Below are 16,072 nucleotides of genomic sequence, written 5' to 3' on the forward strand. Positions count from 1 at the left end.
AGGAATCAGAAAGCAGATTAGCTAAAATGAAATTGAAAAATTCTTGTACAGTTGGATGTACAACCACAAAAACCACTTTTATTCCCTCTCAGCAGTTGTCATATTTTAACATTTGCTTCATCACTAAAGGCAATAAGATGATGTTTTTAATAGATGCATTTCATACATAACATACATTACATGTAACAATGGTAAATAAAGGCTGAGAATCAGCTTAATTCTCTTGTAAAGTACTTTGATTACAGCATCGTCCAGTTCTGAGCACCGTACTATCTGTTTGGCTGCAAGTCACTGGGAGCATGTGTGTGAGTAATGGTCCTGTTCCAAGACTGCCTTTTCTTGATTGTTTATTGACCCTGGAGATTAAGGGAGGAAAGACACAACAGGTAGCCGTGTTGACTTTGGTGGAGCTGGAAGAGGAGGCACTACAGAAAAACCTGTCCCTAGGAGCTTAAATACCCATCTCTCAAGTTCTGAAATGAATCTAAAGCCACGCTCACTTACACAGCTTTGAGCTCTTAAGTAGTACAGACTGGAACAGAATTTTTTGCTGCAAGGTGCTTGGTCTAAGCTACTGTGTAGAGCCACAGGAATATAAAGGATTTATTTTTCAGTGGTTTTGGGATTCGTGTGGAAGGATAGCATTAATTTTTTAAACCGAGGAAACCTAAGATTGCACTCGGCAGTTTGTGCATATGTGAAGTGAAAAACGACTCCCACATAAAACTTTGTGGTTATTGTCAGCATTATTAATAGACTAGAAGCTTTGTAGGGATAGGGGGAAATTAAGGGTGGTTGCAGAACTACTGATCCTTGGAAACAGATTTTTGTTTTGTGTGCAGGCAGTACATGCAGTCGAGAGAAGGTTGCAGTACTGTGTGTAGGTGGGGGCAGTGTGTGTGTGTTAATATTTTTCTTCTTTGAGCAGCAGAGGGGGCTGTTATTGCTTTGTTGCAGCCACATGCAGACTTGTGCAGTGTTCCTTTGCAAAGGTTTTCTTTGGTCTTGCAGCTAAAAGCCTGAAGCATGTTTCTTGAGGGTAGGAAATAAATATAACTGGAACAGGAGGTCTGAGGACTGTTTATTTGTCAAGAAATCTGTTTCCATATAGAAAATGATGCAGGAATATTCTCTTTAAAAGAATAAGTATTAAACTTGGCTTGTGTGATGAGAATGCAATGTATAGTTCTCTGCTCTGAGTACTTTCTCAGGAGAAAGAAAAACTTCATACTACGAAACTTTCATCTGTATTTTTTGTGGGGATCATGTATAAGGTATGTAGATCCTTCATGCCTTTCATCTCCAGAATTGCCTAACAGTTAATGCTTTAAAGGGTTTCAAGCTAAGTAATAAATTTCGCTAAAGCTGTGTCAGAAAGGCTACATGTTAAGAATTGCTCTGATTGTTTAAAAAAAAAAAAAAAAGGCCAAATCCCCCCAAAAACATTGGCAATTTAATCTTTTTTTTGGTCTTGCTTCTTCCTGGTATTCTTCTTTTTAATTGAAACTTCTTTCACATTTCTTTCTTTCAAAACTTAGCAACTGGCAGATTTTCCCCTTCATTGGTTATTCTGAACTACAGTACTGAAGTACAATGATTTAAGTAAATGACATAGGATAAACAGTAAATGGTCTTTACATTCATTTAGTCTTGTTCAACTTATTCATCAGTGATTGGATGAAGGAAGAGAGTGCACCCTCAGGAAGTTTGCTGATGATACCAAACTGGGAGGTGTGGCTAATACAGCAGCAGGCTGTGCCTCCATTCAGAAGGACCTGGCCAGGCCTGGAGAGTTGGGCAGAGAGGAATCTAACAAAGTTCAACAAAGGCAAATGCAGAGTCCTGCACCAGAACAGGCTGCTGGAAAGAAGCTTTGTGGAGAAGGATCTGGGGTCCTGGTGGACTACAAGCTATCCATGAGCCAGCAAGTTGACCAAGAGACCAGTGGTATCCTGGGGTGCCTTAGGAAGAGCATTGTCAGCAGGTTGCAGGAGGTGATCCTGTCCCTCTACTCAGCCCTAGTGAAGCCTCATCTGCAGTGCTGTGTCCGGTGCTGGGCTTCTTGCTACAAAGAGACATGATGCTCCTGGAGCGAGTCCAGTGGAGGGCTACAGAGGTGATGAAGGCTGGGGCATCTCTCTTGGGAGGAAAGGCTGAGGGAGCTGGGCCTTTTCAGCCTTGAGAAGAGATAATTGTAGAAGAGGGGATCTTATCTATGCATACACGTATGTTAAGGGCAAGTGTCCATAGACAGGGGCCAGACTCCTTTCAGTGTTACCCAGTAACCGGAGAAGGGGCAATGGGCACAAACTGAAACACAGGAAGTTTCATCTGAATATGGGGAAAAACTTCTTTCCTTTGAGGGTGACAGAGCACGGGAAAAGGCTGCCCAGAGAGGTTGAGGGGTCTCCTTATCTGGAGATATTCAGAACCCACCTGCACATGATCCTGTGCAACCTGCTCCAGGTCAATCTTCTTTAGCAAAGAATTGGACTAGATGATCTCCAGAGGTACCTTTCAGCCAATCTATGATTCATTCTGTGATTTAGAAGATTTAGAACTACCAGTCATAATTAGTTTTGCTGTTTTAAAATATATATATATTTTTTTTACTTTTCTGATACAGAGCCTTATTTTTGTAATGGACGGTAATAACATTAGAAATATTCATACTTGGAGATGAATATAAATCAACCGTTTTAACCTTTGATTTATTTCTCATTTATATACTCTGCAGTTTAGTGCTAATGATTCCAAGCATGCAGGATCATTTGGAAAGGTTATGTAACTGTCATTAAGATGTAGTTTGATAAATATTAAAGCATCCAGGGAAGGAATGCAGATTTTCCATTTCTCTAGAGATAGCAAGGTTCTTCCCCAGCAGTACTAATCTGCATCATGCTTTACTACAAATATCAATGCTTTGTTTGAAAAGTACAACTTCCTTGCTGTGTTTTTACTTGACTATGTTAAGTTATGGTTTCATTTGCTGCCCAAAGCTTGCAGAGGTTTAGTTGTACTTTTGTCTTTTCTAAGTAGAATTGTTCCTACACCTTCACTTGCAGATAAAACTGATGTTAAATTATTGCTGCTCTGCTAATTTTCCCTACTTTGTAAGTGGATCTTGAAGCTTGCTAGTAGATAGGTGGGCTCTACTTTATGAGTAATGTGGTTATACTTCGTAGAGTTTGTTGCTTATCTAAGAACTTGGCTATCTAGTTCAGCTTTTTCATGCAAAGTTCTTGAAATATTTAGTAATTAAATTTGGCTGTTATGTTAAAATGTCACAGTCAAATTACAGGAATTTATTTTATAATAAATTCTGGTTGTGTTTTTTTTCCTTTATGAAGGGTGTCTTACTATTTTTCAGTATAATTTTTATAAATATTACAACAGAATTAAAGGACAATTATAGTCTATAATTTGTGAAGTAAGTAAGAAAGACAGTAAAAATATATAATTTGTGAAGTAAGTAAGTGTGTATAGAGAGTAAAATCAAGAATCATAGTGTTTGTGAAGGAAGACAAGTACTTTAACAGAAAACATTGATTCTGACAGTTTGTGTCATAGTTTGGACTACAAAATTCTGTTTAATGAGTAGATTTTAATTGATTTTCTATTTTCCCTTCACTGCAGAAAGATGCATTTATTATTTTTTTAATGTGAAAAGAAGTAATGCTGATTTAGTTTCTTGTTACAGTGATTGCTTACTAGACTCAAGTCCTAGCTGAGTAAGATATAAGCAATTTTCTACTTCTATGCCAATAACTGAGGTCAATCTTGAAACTGCAGTCAAGGGATTTATGTCAACTAACCATACTGGAAAGTAAACCTATAGAGCTTTGTAATGTGCCAGTTTTCTCTGTAGAGGTATTTGTCAATGTACAATTGGACCTTCTTTGCAGTGAAGCCTCCATCTCAGCGTACACCTTCCATTTCCTGGTGGTTCTTACCAGATCCGTCCAGTAGTTTCTCCTGAACATATGTGTAATTCTTTTGTAGCTGTATTGGTTGGTTGTTCAGTGGTATATTTATGGCAGCACCCTAAAGCAGAAAAGATGCCAGCCACCTCGGGCAGGGGGGGCCAGAAACAGAGTAAAATATTTGAATTGTCCTTTGGTTGCTTGGCTTACGCATTGCTCCCTAAAGGTAAATATTGGAAAGGTTCTTGCCTATGTTACTCAAACATAGTAGCTGTATCAGTTTACTTTATGTAGAATAAATTAAATTTATGCCTTTAGGATAACTACCTGAAGCATGTCTTGTCACACACTTTTTTGTAGGCTTTGAAATTAGTGTTGGTTAGGCACCTATGTGGTTTTTGCTCTGCATCCTTGTTCTCAAAATGAAAATGAGTGTGGGTTTTTTGTTTTTGTTTTTTAAGAAAAAGAAATAAAAAACCTGACAGTAATGCTATTTCAACTCACCAATTATATTACAAAAACATTATGAAGTAGAGGTCATGAAAACGTGCTTCAGAATCCCTTCAGTATGCTTACTCTGTTGGAAATATGTCTTGTCTAACAAATACATTTGGGAGCTCTGCCCCACTTGAATATATAAATTTGTTCCTTATGTTGTTCTTGGCTATGTGGCACATGCTGTTGCCTGATGTGATCATCAGCGCGAATATCTCAATATCAGTGGACACTCTTGCTCTGAGTGTGTGTTTTAAGCTGCTTCTCTTTTTGGAGCTTAGTTGAAGTTGGTATAACTAGTTATAAAACTTAATGCAAGTGGTGAATCAAAAGTGTGGAGAAAGGAAAACTTTTGCTGGTGAGTTAGTTTTCGGTTTTGTTGACACCTCCTTTCCCAAATGGTTGTTGTGAAATATTCTTTTGGCTGTGAATTTGAAGTATACGCTTAAGAAATATGAGTTATGATGAGGAAATTTCTTGCATTTTCTGATGTTTATACTTATAAAATTATGAGATCTGAAATTAGCTTAGGGGGCTGGAGGAACAGTAGGTGACCTGAGGACTAGAACTATGTTTAACAGCTGCTGCAGGACTAACATTTTTTCCTGATGCATTTCTTACTCACTGTAATCTGCAAAATAGCAGTAAGTCCTTTATTTCTGTAGGAGACTTTTCACTGTCTGCAGAGCATGTTGCTGTTCAGCAAACTGTCCACAGTGAAATCATTTACATACCTTTACAAATTCTTGAGTATAAGGAGAAAAACTAGACAATGTGAATTTTTATGCTAGTTTAATCACTTCTGAACAGGAAGAATGCTTAAAATAAGTATTTGAATAGACAGCATCTAATGCCCATTGACAAAGGACGATTTTAGATACATGAACTGTTCTTCTTTGCTAGTATATGCTGTCTGATCTGTGTGTGAAGCTTGTGTAGTAATGATATAACAATGCATTTTGTGTAGACTCATTGATCAGCCATTGTAGTTTGTTTAGGTTGCATGTGAATGTTTTACAATTTTGTTTATTGGTAAAGTTTCTATTAGAAAAATCCCTGTGAAACCTAGAACCAGTGTTTCTATGAACAGTTTGTTTTGTCACAAGCATCTTCTTTCTTTTCAATAACGTGGTTAATGAAGATGCTGTCTAAACTCTTAACTTCATGCAAAATTTGTGAGCGTTCTCTCCATTCTCTCCTGGCCCAAAAAGTTCAGGAATTCACCAAATTACTGTAAAATGGGCTTTATGTTAAAAAAACTTTGTGTGCATTGATTCTGTATGGTATAACTTCTGATGTAATGTTACAAATAGTTAATTGGTATTGAGATTTTAAAGGTTAAGTCACGAGTTCTTGTGCATAGATAGGTATCTTGGTAATAATTACTGGAATACAAGAGAAAAGCACTGCTGTTGGGCATCTCTTATGTATTATTTCTCCTTTCTCCTACTCTTCCTAATTTTAAATTTTGTTTCCTTAGTTTGTAACAACAAGAATTGGGAAGAGGGAGAGGATCTGACAAGGACACAAATACTAAGGAAGTGCAGAGATTTCTATCCCAAGTCAAGGTGGTCCAAACTAACTATTTCTTCCTAAAACCTTACTTCTTTAGACTTTTTTCTTACTAAAAACTCATGTTTTCTACTGACTTTATTACCTGACCATACATTGCATAGTATGAAAGGAAGGAATTGTGAATTTTAGTAATATTCAGTAAAATTTAGTAACATTCAGAATTTTAGTAATATTCAGTGTAATTCAATCTTGGAAGACAGTGGCTGTGGTTTTCAGCTGTGTCATGACATATTACTCAGTTAATGGTTATAATATCTTAATACATTTGTTCAATCCCTGGCGCCTCTGGTGAAGTGGAAAGTGTACTTATTGCCACCACAGATTGCCAACAGGGATAAATTCCACCTTATTCATCATCAAAAGTCGTTACTACTTAAAGTATTAGCAACATTTCCTGTAAGTGCAAATCACATTCTTATCCAGTCGATGTTTAAAAGAGGAGACCTTTTGTTCTTCTCAAATTACGGAGTGTCCCTTAAGGATGGCAGCTACTGTGATCACTATTGACTGAAATATATTGGGAACTAAAAAAAATTAAAAGACAACAATTCATAAACACTTTTTTTGCCAATGTTATAATTCCTTCAACTCTGATGCCTTGGTCAGATTTTCTAAAACAAGCAAAAACATTTGACTTAATTAAAATGAATATTTAAAAATGAAGTTAAGAAACTGGAAGTGACATGGCCAAATGGAAGAAATCAGACATAAAATCGTTCAATATAGATCATTTGTTCTTGCCAAGTGTAATGGTGTTGTCCCTCAACTTTAAACTGGACTTCATCCAAAGCAAGGACACCTTCAATTGGTACCCAGAAGCACTCACCCTTCCACATAGTGTTTGACTTCTATGTAAACTACTAGTATTCCATGCCCTAGAGCAAGTATGCAACACGCTATTTACAGGTATGTGTATGTATCTGTTTTGGAGGACAGGCTGTTGGCAGACTCTGACTCTTTCTATGCTGTGCCAGTCAGAATTTGGTACTGCTGCACTGCCTTTCTTTGTTGGCAGGGTTTGAAGTCAGAGTATCAGACTGCCAGTAAATTCAAAGCTGGATTTGGTTGACCATATACAAAATGTAAATTCTATTAAATACTTGCAAGCATTTTAAATCATAAGTGAAATTTCAACAAATAAGAGAAAGCCCATGTTTGTGAAATAAAAATACAAGGGGCAAGGCTGCCCCTTCCTCTAAATAATAAAAAAAAAAGGTGGAAAAAGGGACAGACAAGTAAAAGATCAAGGTGGCAACCATACCAATCAAGAGTGCCAGCTCTTCCACATACTACCTGCTTTTTTTCTGTGGTCTAGGCATTCTTTACTTTACATACCTTGGGCTTTATAAATAACCTCACACCCCTTTGCAGTATGCTGTTACCAGCTGAAAAGGATTATATAGCTTAATTTGGTGCTATCAGATGAATGCCACTGTAACAATCAGTTGTTGCATTTGTTAGATTTATGTATTTATGTGTATTTTACAGTGCTAGTAAGAAAAATAGTCTTGCATCAAAATATATCCATATTTTTTCAAATTGAATATCCATAGTTTCGAACACACAAATTGTAATACTTCGCATTGTTCAACCTTTTTATTTTGGCAGTAGGCAATATAGCTAATCTGGAGAGTGTTACTGTGTTGTTAGAGTTGTTTGTTGTTTTTTTTTTCTTAATGCTGAATAAGTGGTATGTGGACAGAATTTCACTACAGAAGAAAAAAGAAAACTTAGGTGTGTTAAGTTGCAGAGATATTGTAGTGCCTTTCTGATATTTGGGGGATTTTTCCTGTTCCCATTTAATATGTAGAAAGAAAGAAAAGTCTAAGTCCAAACATCATTTTTGGCAGTGTTTTTTATACGTTATTCAGACACTGGTAATAATGTTTTAAATATTTTGGTATTACCTTGTTTATTTTTGTATGTGTAGGTATGTAAATAGAGAATTTCTCATTTAAAGCCTTGCATTTTACATGGAAGGGTGATACAGTGATAAGCTGAATTTTACAGTATGAAAAAGTAATTTTTTTGTTTCATATCTTCCCTTTTCATAAAAGCAACCTCCCAACTAAAAAACCCACCCTCTTTCCTTTCCCTCAGCTTATCCTCAGCTGGGAATTTAACTTGTATTTTAATCCAGCATTAAATATTGCACGAATTCTCTACCTGTTGCTGTAGTTCTTAATTCTTGTCTCAGCTTTATTTAAAGGTGCGGCAACAGCATAAATAAGTGGTCAGCAAATAAATTCCTGCAGAACAGCTGTAGCAATTCTTTTTAACAGCTGTTGCAACTCTGACTAGAGGGAAGAGTTAGACTTGCTTATCCAACAGGTTATGTTGTAGCCAGTGAGGCAGACATTTCTGGAATATTTATAAAATGCAAGAAGATGCAGCTGGATTTCTGTTGCATACCTAGGATATTTTCTGAAATGTTTAATTAAGAAATGAAGATACATGCTTTAAAAATAGTTTTTTAAAAAGTGACAATGACAGCAAGGCCCCATAGTACAGTAAATAAACTAATAAAGTTAGGGGAGCTGTGGACTAAAGCCAAATAATAGAGGCCTCTGGTTTGAAGTGATTATGTACACTTACAGGAATGTCTAAATATGGTAGGAATTATTTTTTTAGATGCTCATGGTTAAGTATTTTTTTAATTATATGATTGCATCATTAGTATTGATATTATATAGTCTTGTCAGTATGCAGTTTACCAGACAGTCTATGTTGTTTTCACAAGCCCTCCATGTGACCTTACAAAAAGTTAACTTGTGCAAATGGTCCCTTGTAATTAGTCAAGTGCTCTATTGCACTAGTTACCGTTGTGACTGAGGGCAGAGCGGCATGTACCTGCATGTTCCCTTCCTTTTCTTTTGAGAAGAAATTCTGTACTTGGTGAGATGCTTACGAAGCTTTTATCACTGATGTCTCTCTGGGACCAGTATTGGACAAAGGGAACTGATCTAATATCTCATTGTTGCCCAAAGATGGAGGTCTTGTCTACTCTCCACTTCTAAACAGCGTTAGTCTCATCATGCATCTGGCTGCTTTGTGAGCTGTTTAAAGTAGTGGAAAAATAACTCAGCAACAACAGAAGTTGAGTGTTTTCAGGTATCCTACTTACTGGAGTTATTTCAGAGCTCGCAAATCTGACAAATTTTACATCCAGTTTAAGGAAGAGTTTGGAAAAAATGACCAGAGAAAGGAGGAGAGAAAGGCTAGTCTTCTCCTTTTTGCTATTAGAGTCTCCAGTGAAACTTCTTGTTTCCTTTTAGCTGCAAAGATCATCTGTGGGATTTAACAGATCCAGTGGAGATCTGTTATTTTTTTACTGGCTGTCATTCAAACTCACTTCCATTGGTGGTTGCAATTAGAAACTGAAAGTAGTGAACCTTTGCAATTGGTTACTCTGACCTATTGCTGGACTCCCCAGCAGGCAAGGCTGGTGTAGTTAAGTGCCGTGTACAAGTATTAAAATGCAATAAGTCGACTTTGAGTCTCATTTTATTTCTCTGTGCACTCACACTTAAATGCCAGAATGCTTAAACAGATATGAGCACACACGTAGGCATGAAAAACGTCTATTAGGTGTGTTTATCTGATGATTTCCCCTTCGCTGCTAAACTTGATATTTCATATCTTGCCTGGTCTGTACTAGTGGACTTCTGGGAATGCTACCTTTGAAGTGTTTTGCCAGACAGAAGCTTTACCATCATCCTTATCCGTAATTTTTTGAACTTTTTTAATTTCTTTTCAATATAGGAGTGTCATACAAGTGGTACCATCTTCCACTAGCAGTTACAAAAGCTACAGTTCCTCCTTGCTCTTTCATGGCAAAAATTGTAAGGTATCTCTATTGTATTAGATAGAAATGTTTTTATCACTGCGGTTTTTAATGGCCGTGCCTGGATATGATTTCAGAGCCAGAATTATAACCAGGAATTATCATTTGAGTGAATCTGAGTTAAGAAAATCTGGGTTCTTCTTCACTGTGTTCTTAAGCTTTGTTGCCAAAGAAAAAAGCTTGCGTCAGTTGAGACATTTACCTGTCATTGTCTGTCATCCTTTCCAGACCTTGTGCATTTTTGACTAATTTTCACCCAGTTTGGCAAAGAGAGAGATTACACAAGTTTTCAAGATAACTAGAAGATAGGTAGGAAAGGGAGAGACTTCTTAGCACATTTGCAGAGAAGGAACTCTACAAAGTGACCCTTACCTGGTAAGACATAATTGAATTCTTGTGGAATTGGGTATTTCTATGATAATGTAAACAGTTCAGTTGACATTTGTTCCTTCCTTTAAACCATAAAAGTAATTTATTAGTCAATACTCATAGTAAGGCAGAAGGCTGAAATAAAGCTTTGCTATGGCTGGACTGTTTAGAGTGAACCTTCCACATAGGTTCCCTGACATTTTGGGACCGTAAGGCCATGGAGAAGCTGTAGTGTAATTCAAGTGCAATTTGAACTGTCACAATAATCTAACCTGTAACCAGGCTTCGTTCTTCCTGTTGCTTGTGTTACAACAGGTCTACTCCTGGGGATTTCTTCATGAACTAGAGAAAGCCATCAATTTCCGTGTTTAAACTAGTAGTTTTGCCCCTTTTGTCATACTATTCTAGTGTACATTTTTTTAGGAAATTTTGATCTCATAATATCAAAATTATCATCCCCATTGATTCCCTCCATACCCTCTTCAGGAGTCTGGGTCATTATTGTTTCTTATATGTGCAGATTTTTTTATTGGGTAAACTTGGATAGAAGAGAGTCTGTTTAGAGCAATAGGAGTTTTTCTGTACAGCACCACTAATACAGCTGCAGATATTTTTGTACAGCAGTACCTTTTATCTATATAACTTGTTCGTTTGCCTGTACAAAACAGGCTAATGTGCAATGTGTCGTTTGAAAACTACTTGTGTATTGATATTAGAAATCCCTCACATAAATAAACTTGGGACCACAGTTGCTAGGTGAGTAGGTACTAGCGTAGTATGCTGACAAAGTGGTTCTCAGTCTTTCTAGACCAACAACAACCAGCATGAATATCAAGGGAATAATAAACTTGTGTATAATGTAAATTATTGTGCGTTCTGTGTGCAATACCTATGCGGAGCTTACTACAGATGTTGTTTAGGGAGAATATTATGAACTATTTTCAAGGGATTATTATGTTACTAAGATTGATTTGAGGTGGTGACTTTTGAAATGTTGCAGTGCTCTGCTTTATCCATTTGAGGGCAGCTGTTCACCGATGTTGAGAACTGTGGAGAACCTCTCTTGGGTACTGCTGTCTGCATTTTAATTTTTCTATACTTACAAATACTTCATTTAGGTCTCTGTAAGTCTTGTACTGTACCATCCCCATATTAAAATGTCATGATTTTAAAAAATTTTTTTCTAGTAATGTTAATATGCAAAGCAGTTGTCAATTCTAGGAGAAAATCTATAGAGTGTGTGTAAGCTGGTTTTCAGTGTTGGGGTAATTTCTTAGATCCGTGTCTTAAAACTGTGACCTGACTGGAAGGTGTAAACATTATTACTGCTTACTTACTTACTTTCATTTTACAAAGACCACCACTTCACTGAACTGGCCAAAAAGAAACAGTTTCTTTTGTTTACAGTTGAAAAACCATGACAATCTCAAGCTAGTATTTTCAAACTCTTTTTATGTGATCTGATTTCAAACATGATCTTCCAATTACAAGGACAGGAGGACCCTTAAAAGGAGCATCATTGGAAATCGGCCTCACTTTATTTGGAAACAGGATGTTAGAAAAATACATTACAAAGCATTAAATCTCAAATTTTCATAATTTCACATCTGTCAAGTTTATACATGTTCTCACCTTGTATGATGTAAAAATACACTTTTAAAGATTAAAAGAACAGTGGCTCTTTAAACTTTAATTTAGAGCTTAAATTAGAATTATATGTGTAATAAATACAAAAATAAGTGATATCTACTGTATTCAGTATATTCCTGACACTTCTGAGATAGCCAACCCTCACCATTTTTGTCTTCCTGTTACAACCGCTTACTGCTTAAATTAGACTGCATTGTATTTTCAGGCTAAGGACTTTCACTTATTAAATGTTTACAGCTGTCCAGCATAGCCTGGGACCTTTAACATTGCTGTAAGACAATGATACCTACAGTCAGTAATATGTAGGAAATACAAGAATGAAAAGAAAGTGATGATACATGGAAATAAAATTGGTCCAGCAAAATCTCATCTGCTAGTGCAAGTCTTTTTTCCAGGAGATGATGAAAAAAAAAGACAGGGGAAAATAGACACAGATAAAAATGGAGCTTTTTCTTATTGCTATGGTCAAGTATGAAATCTAGCTTTGTAATGTCACATGTGACAGAAAAAAAGTGCCATACTTTGTCATGGCTTTATCCACATAAAAAGGACACTACATTGAATGCTAACATGATACTTTTTTCAGGTAGAAGTGTGTCCCTGTGGAATTACTCTAGAATATTTTGGAAGTTCCTGAAGAAAAACCAGTGTACTACTGGGACTTCATCTCAAACCACACAAGGAGGGCTGACAATCCCAAGTTTTGTCTTTTCAGAGGTGCGAGAATAACCTGTGACTGGAGACTTGCGTGGTGAGCAGTGCTTGGAGAGTGCAACACCTCAGTCTTGTTTGCTCCCCAATTGTGTGTAAATTTATAAATGGGCCAAGTTATGTTCCTGTTTTGCACTTTTGTTCTGAGCTAATAATTAAAAAAATAAAAACAAAAGGGAGAACTAAGCTTGTAAAGTAATGAGATGCTAGGCTCTGATACCAACTAATAACAGCTGGTGATCTGCTACACTCTCAAATTCTTTCAGCAATTGTGCAGTAAAATACTCCTTTAAAACTGAGTTTATTTCAGCAGTTTCTCTTAGTGCACACACAATTCAATATGCAATCAAACGAAATACCAAATATTTATTAAACTGGAAAGTAAGGCTTGCTTTGTGCAAAATACTGTATCTGGTCTTGTATTGCATACTATAAAAATTTCAAATTGTATTTATATAAATAGATTTAGGTCAACTTCATGCTTTGTCGGAACTATTGAGATGGTGACCAGTTCATCAAAATGGAAAACTGATCTGTTGCTTCTTTTTGAATGATATGTCAATAGGGTATGTGAGTCGATCTCTTTTGAGCTTTTGGGTCTGTTCTTCACTTTAGTTATTCAAAGTAGAAACAAAAGGCTCCTCTTTACCCTCTTTGGAGTACTTCAGTGAAATTTTCTTATTTGAGTGAAACTGAGATTGCAAGACACTTATTCTGAAGCTTTCCAGTCAAGTGAAAGCCTAGTACTTGTTGTATAAAATATGAAGTAATTCAGAATGAAGCTATAAACTAATGCTATTGCTATTGAGTACAGTGTAATGGTAAACTGTTTCTTGGAGTTTGTAGGATGAAGTATAAAGTGGGAGATGTAAAGAGTCTTTTAGCAGGAAATGTATGTCTAAATGTGCTTTAGAATAACATCTGAATTGTATGGTAGAAAATAAAAAAAAGCAGCCATCTGTGCAGGAAAATTCTGTGCTACCCAGCATTGTCACAGCTTTTCTGTATGCAACTATGCAACATCTGTAAAGAAATAAGGATTGAATAAGGATTCTCTTGTTTGTCTGAGAAATATTTTCTTATAAGTGAAGGCTTACTGTAATGTATATATACTCTCAATGAAACTCTAGGGATTTTTTTTCTTCTTTTAATTTTTTTTTTTTTTTAAAAACCTTTCCACATGCAAATGTTTGGTCAGGGGGCCCTGTATATGCAAGTGAGACATGCTTACAGCTTGGCTTTTTGAAGGGGAAACAAAGGGCTAAGTGGAAATGCTAATACAGTCATATTTTAATGCTGTCTTTTGTCAAGTGACATTGTTGTGCTCTGAGCATTAAAGCATTACTGCACTCCCTCTTTTGCCCTCACATAATTATACAGTTAATTATCTTTGCTGGTTTGTGCATAAAGGGACTTGTAAGATTTCTTAATGGTCATTTATTCTCTGCGTTTTGGACAGAACTAACTCAGTTCATACAAGGGCTTTGATGGTTTTCTGCATCTCTTATCAGCAGTTTCATAAGACATTTTCACAGGTTTTTGTCTCTTTCTACTTAGTTTTGCTCAAAAAGGTTTTCAAATATGAATATCTTTTCAAGAAACATGTCCAGGTATAGGCGTCAGAAAGGGATTGTGGGAACCTAGAGGCATTGTAGGAAAGCTAATTTGATCAAGAAATTATTTAAAATGGAAACAAGCTAATTGTGGAAAATCTGAGTAATAGACATTGCTGTTCAGCTTTGTTTGGTGGAGTACAAACCTTTTTCCTCAAAAATGGTCCTCTGTCAGGTTTGTTGCTAAGGCCAGGCAGACCTCTCCCACCATCCTTCAAGGTATGCTGTTCCTTTGGAGGAAGAACCCTTCTCCTTTACATCAGTTGTGATGGATAGGCCTGAGGAAACTGGTACCCAAACTCATGATGGCCAGAAGAGGGAAGCTTATTGTAGCATTGTAGCATTGCATCCTTAGAGCCAAAGCTGCCTGGCTGCTGCTCCCCAACAGCAGCAGGGAAAGAGGAGGGAGGAAGGGCAGGCTGGAGTACAACAATAGCTTCTACTTTTATTAAATTAAGTTTTGTGCCAATGCCACCATTTTAGGGGACTCTCATTTTGTTTCCTTTTGGAGTTTTTTTGATCCATTTTTCTTTCCTTTTATAACTTTTGGACTTAGAAATATATTATGTTTGTGGAGGCTATGGGGCTATGGTTGAGAAACAGCAAAGTCCAAGACAGGTTTTCATTTGATTTTAGCGGCAGTCTAGAACAAACCTGCTTGTGGAGTGGGGGAGTTAATCATGGAGCAATGCTGTCACTCTCTGAAGGTTGCAATCTCCTTGGATTCCCCTTCTGAAAGGGCAATGCCAACTTGCCAAAAAAAAAAAAAAAAAATTCTTCCTTTAAAGTGGGGGTGTAAGAGGCTCTGGCTATTAAAACTCCAGGCAGTCATGATTTTCTTCGTTTTCAATCTGCAGATCCCTTTTTGGAGAAGGGCTCTTCTGACATTGCGGGGGAGGTCCACCAGCTGTTTGACTGACAGGAGCAGTCTGCCTGCCCCTTGGTAGTTTAATTCCTGTCTATACTAGGATAGCTTGCACTTCACTGAGCAGCAGACAGGTCAGGACACTTGGCAGGAGAAGGTTGAGAGACAAAGGCAGCAAGCTGTGGGGAGCTGATTCACCAGTCTGAAACTCTTAAAAAAAAAAAAGAATCATGCAACTTTAGAGCAAAGTTTCTACCAATGTTCTTGCAGTGTTAGTAGACTTGACAAAGTAAGAGTGATAAAATGTCCAAACCTGGGAAAAGTGCCATCAACCATGGCTTGGTTCCTGTTGATCTTAAAAGTGCCAAAGAACCTCTACCGCACCAAACCGTGATGAAGATATTTAGCATCAGCATCATTGCACAGGGTTTGCCCTTCTGCCGGAGGCGGGTAAGTGTAAAAGTCTTTAAAACCTGAATTTTGATCACTTGGCTTGTAGCTCAGTGCTTTGTCATGGTGCATTCATTCTGTGAGGAAGTCCTTATGTCTGTTACTATCTATTCACTCAAGGTGCCACAGAGGAGCCCTGTGGTAATTTATTTCATTAATTCTTGTGCTTTAATTTAATTAAAATCCATACATGTTGCCTTAGCTATTACTCATTTAAAGGAACACGCGAGGGATTCTTTCATAGCTGTAAACCACATAGGGGAAAAAAACAAATGCTGTACAAAATAGGTGCATTCATAAATGTGTATTTGGCTGTTATTCAGTCTTTTAGGTGGTGAAATTTGGAGTATAATTCACTGAACTCAATTCTGAATTGTATTGGCATATGTGACTTACTGGATACTAAATTAGAGAATTTAGAAATGGTAAACTAATTAATATTTAAGCATTTTTAGTAAGAATTCTTGAAATACAATTTTAATACTTTTGTAACTCAGTAATGAAGATAACATTTTTTGCTGTTACAGAAAATAAAAATAGCATGTTACTATGTGGTGGTTGCGATATAGTTTATATA

General features: G+C 36.8%; 1 protein-coding gene across 1 annotated transcript in view; it reads left to right on the forward strand.

Moving 5' to 3' along the window:
* Positions 1–16,072, forward strand: part of FBXW7 (F-box and WD repeat domain containing 7) — a 182,070-nt gene that overhangs the window by 85,019 nt on the left and 80,979 nt on the right. The window lies entirely within an intron of this gene.

This window comes from Myiozetetes cayanensis, unplaced genomic scaffold (genome assembly GCF_022539395.1).
Source record: "Myiozetetes cayanensis isolate MyiCay16 unplaced genomic scaffold, myiCay2020 scf7, whole genome shotgun sequence".
In the NCBI taxonomy this organism is placed as follows: Eukaryota; Metazoa; Chordata; class Aves; order Passeriformes; family Tyrannidae; genus Myiozetetes; species Myiozetetes cayanensis.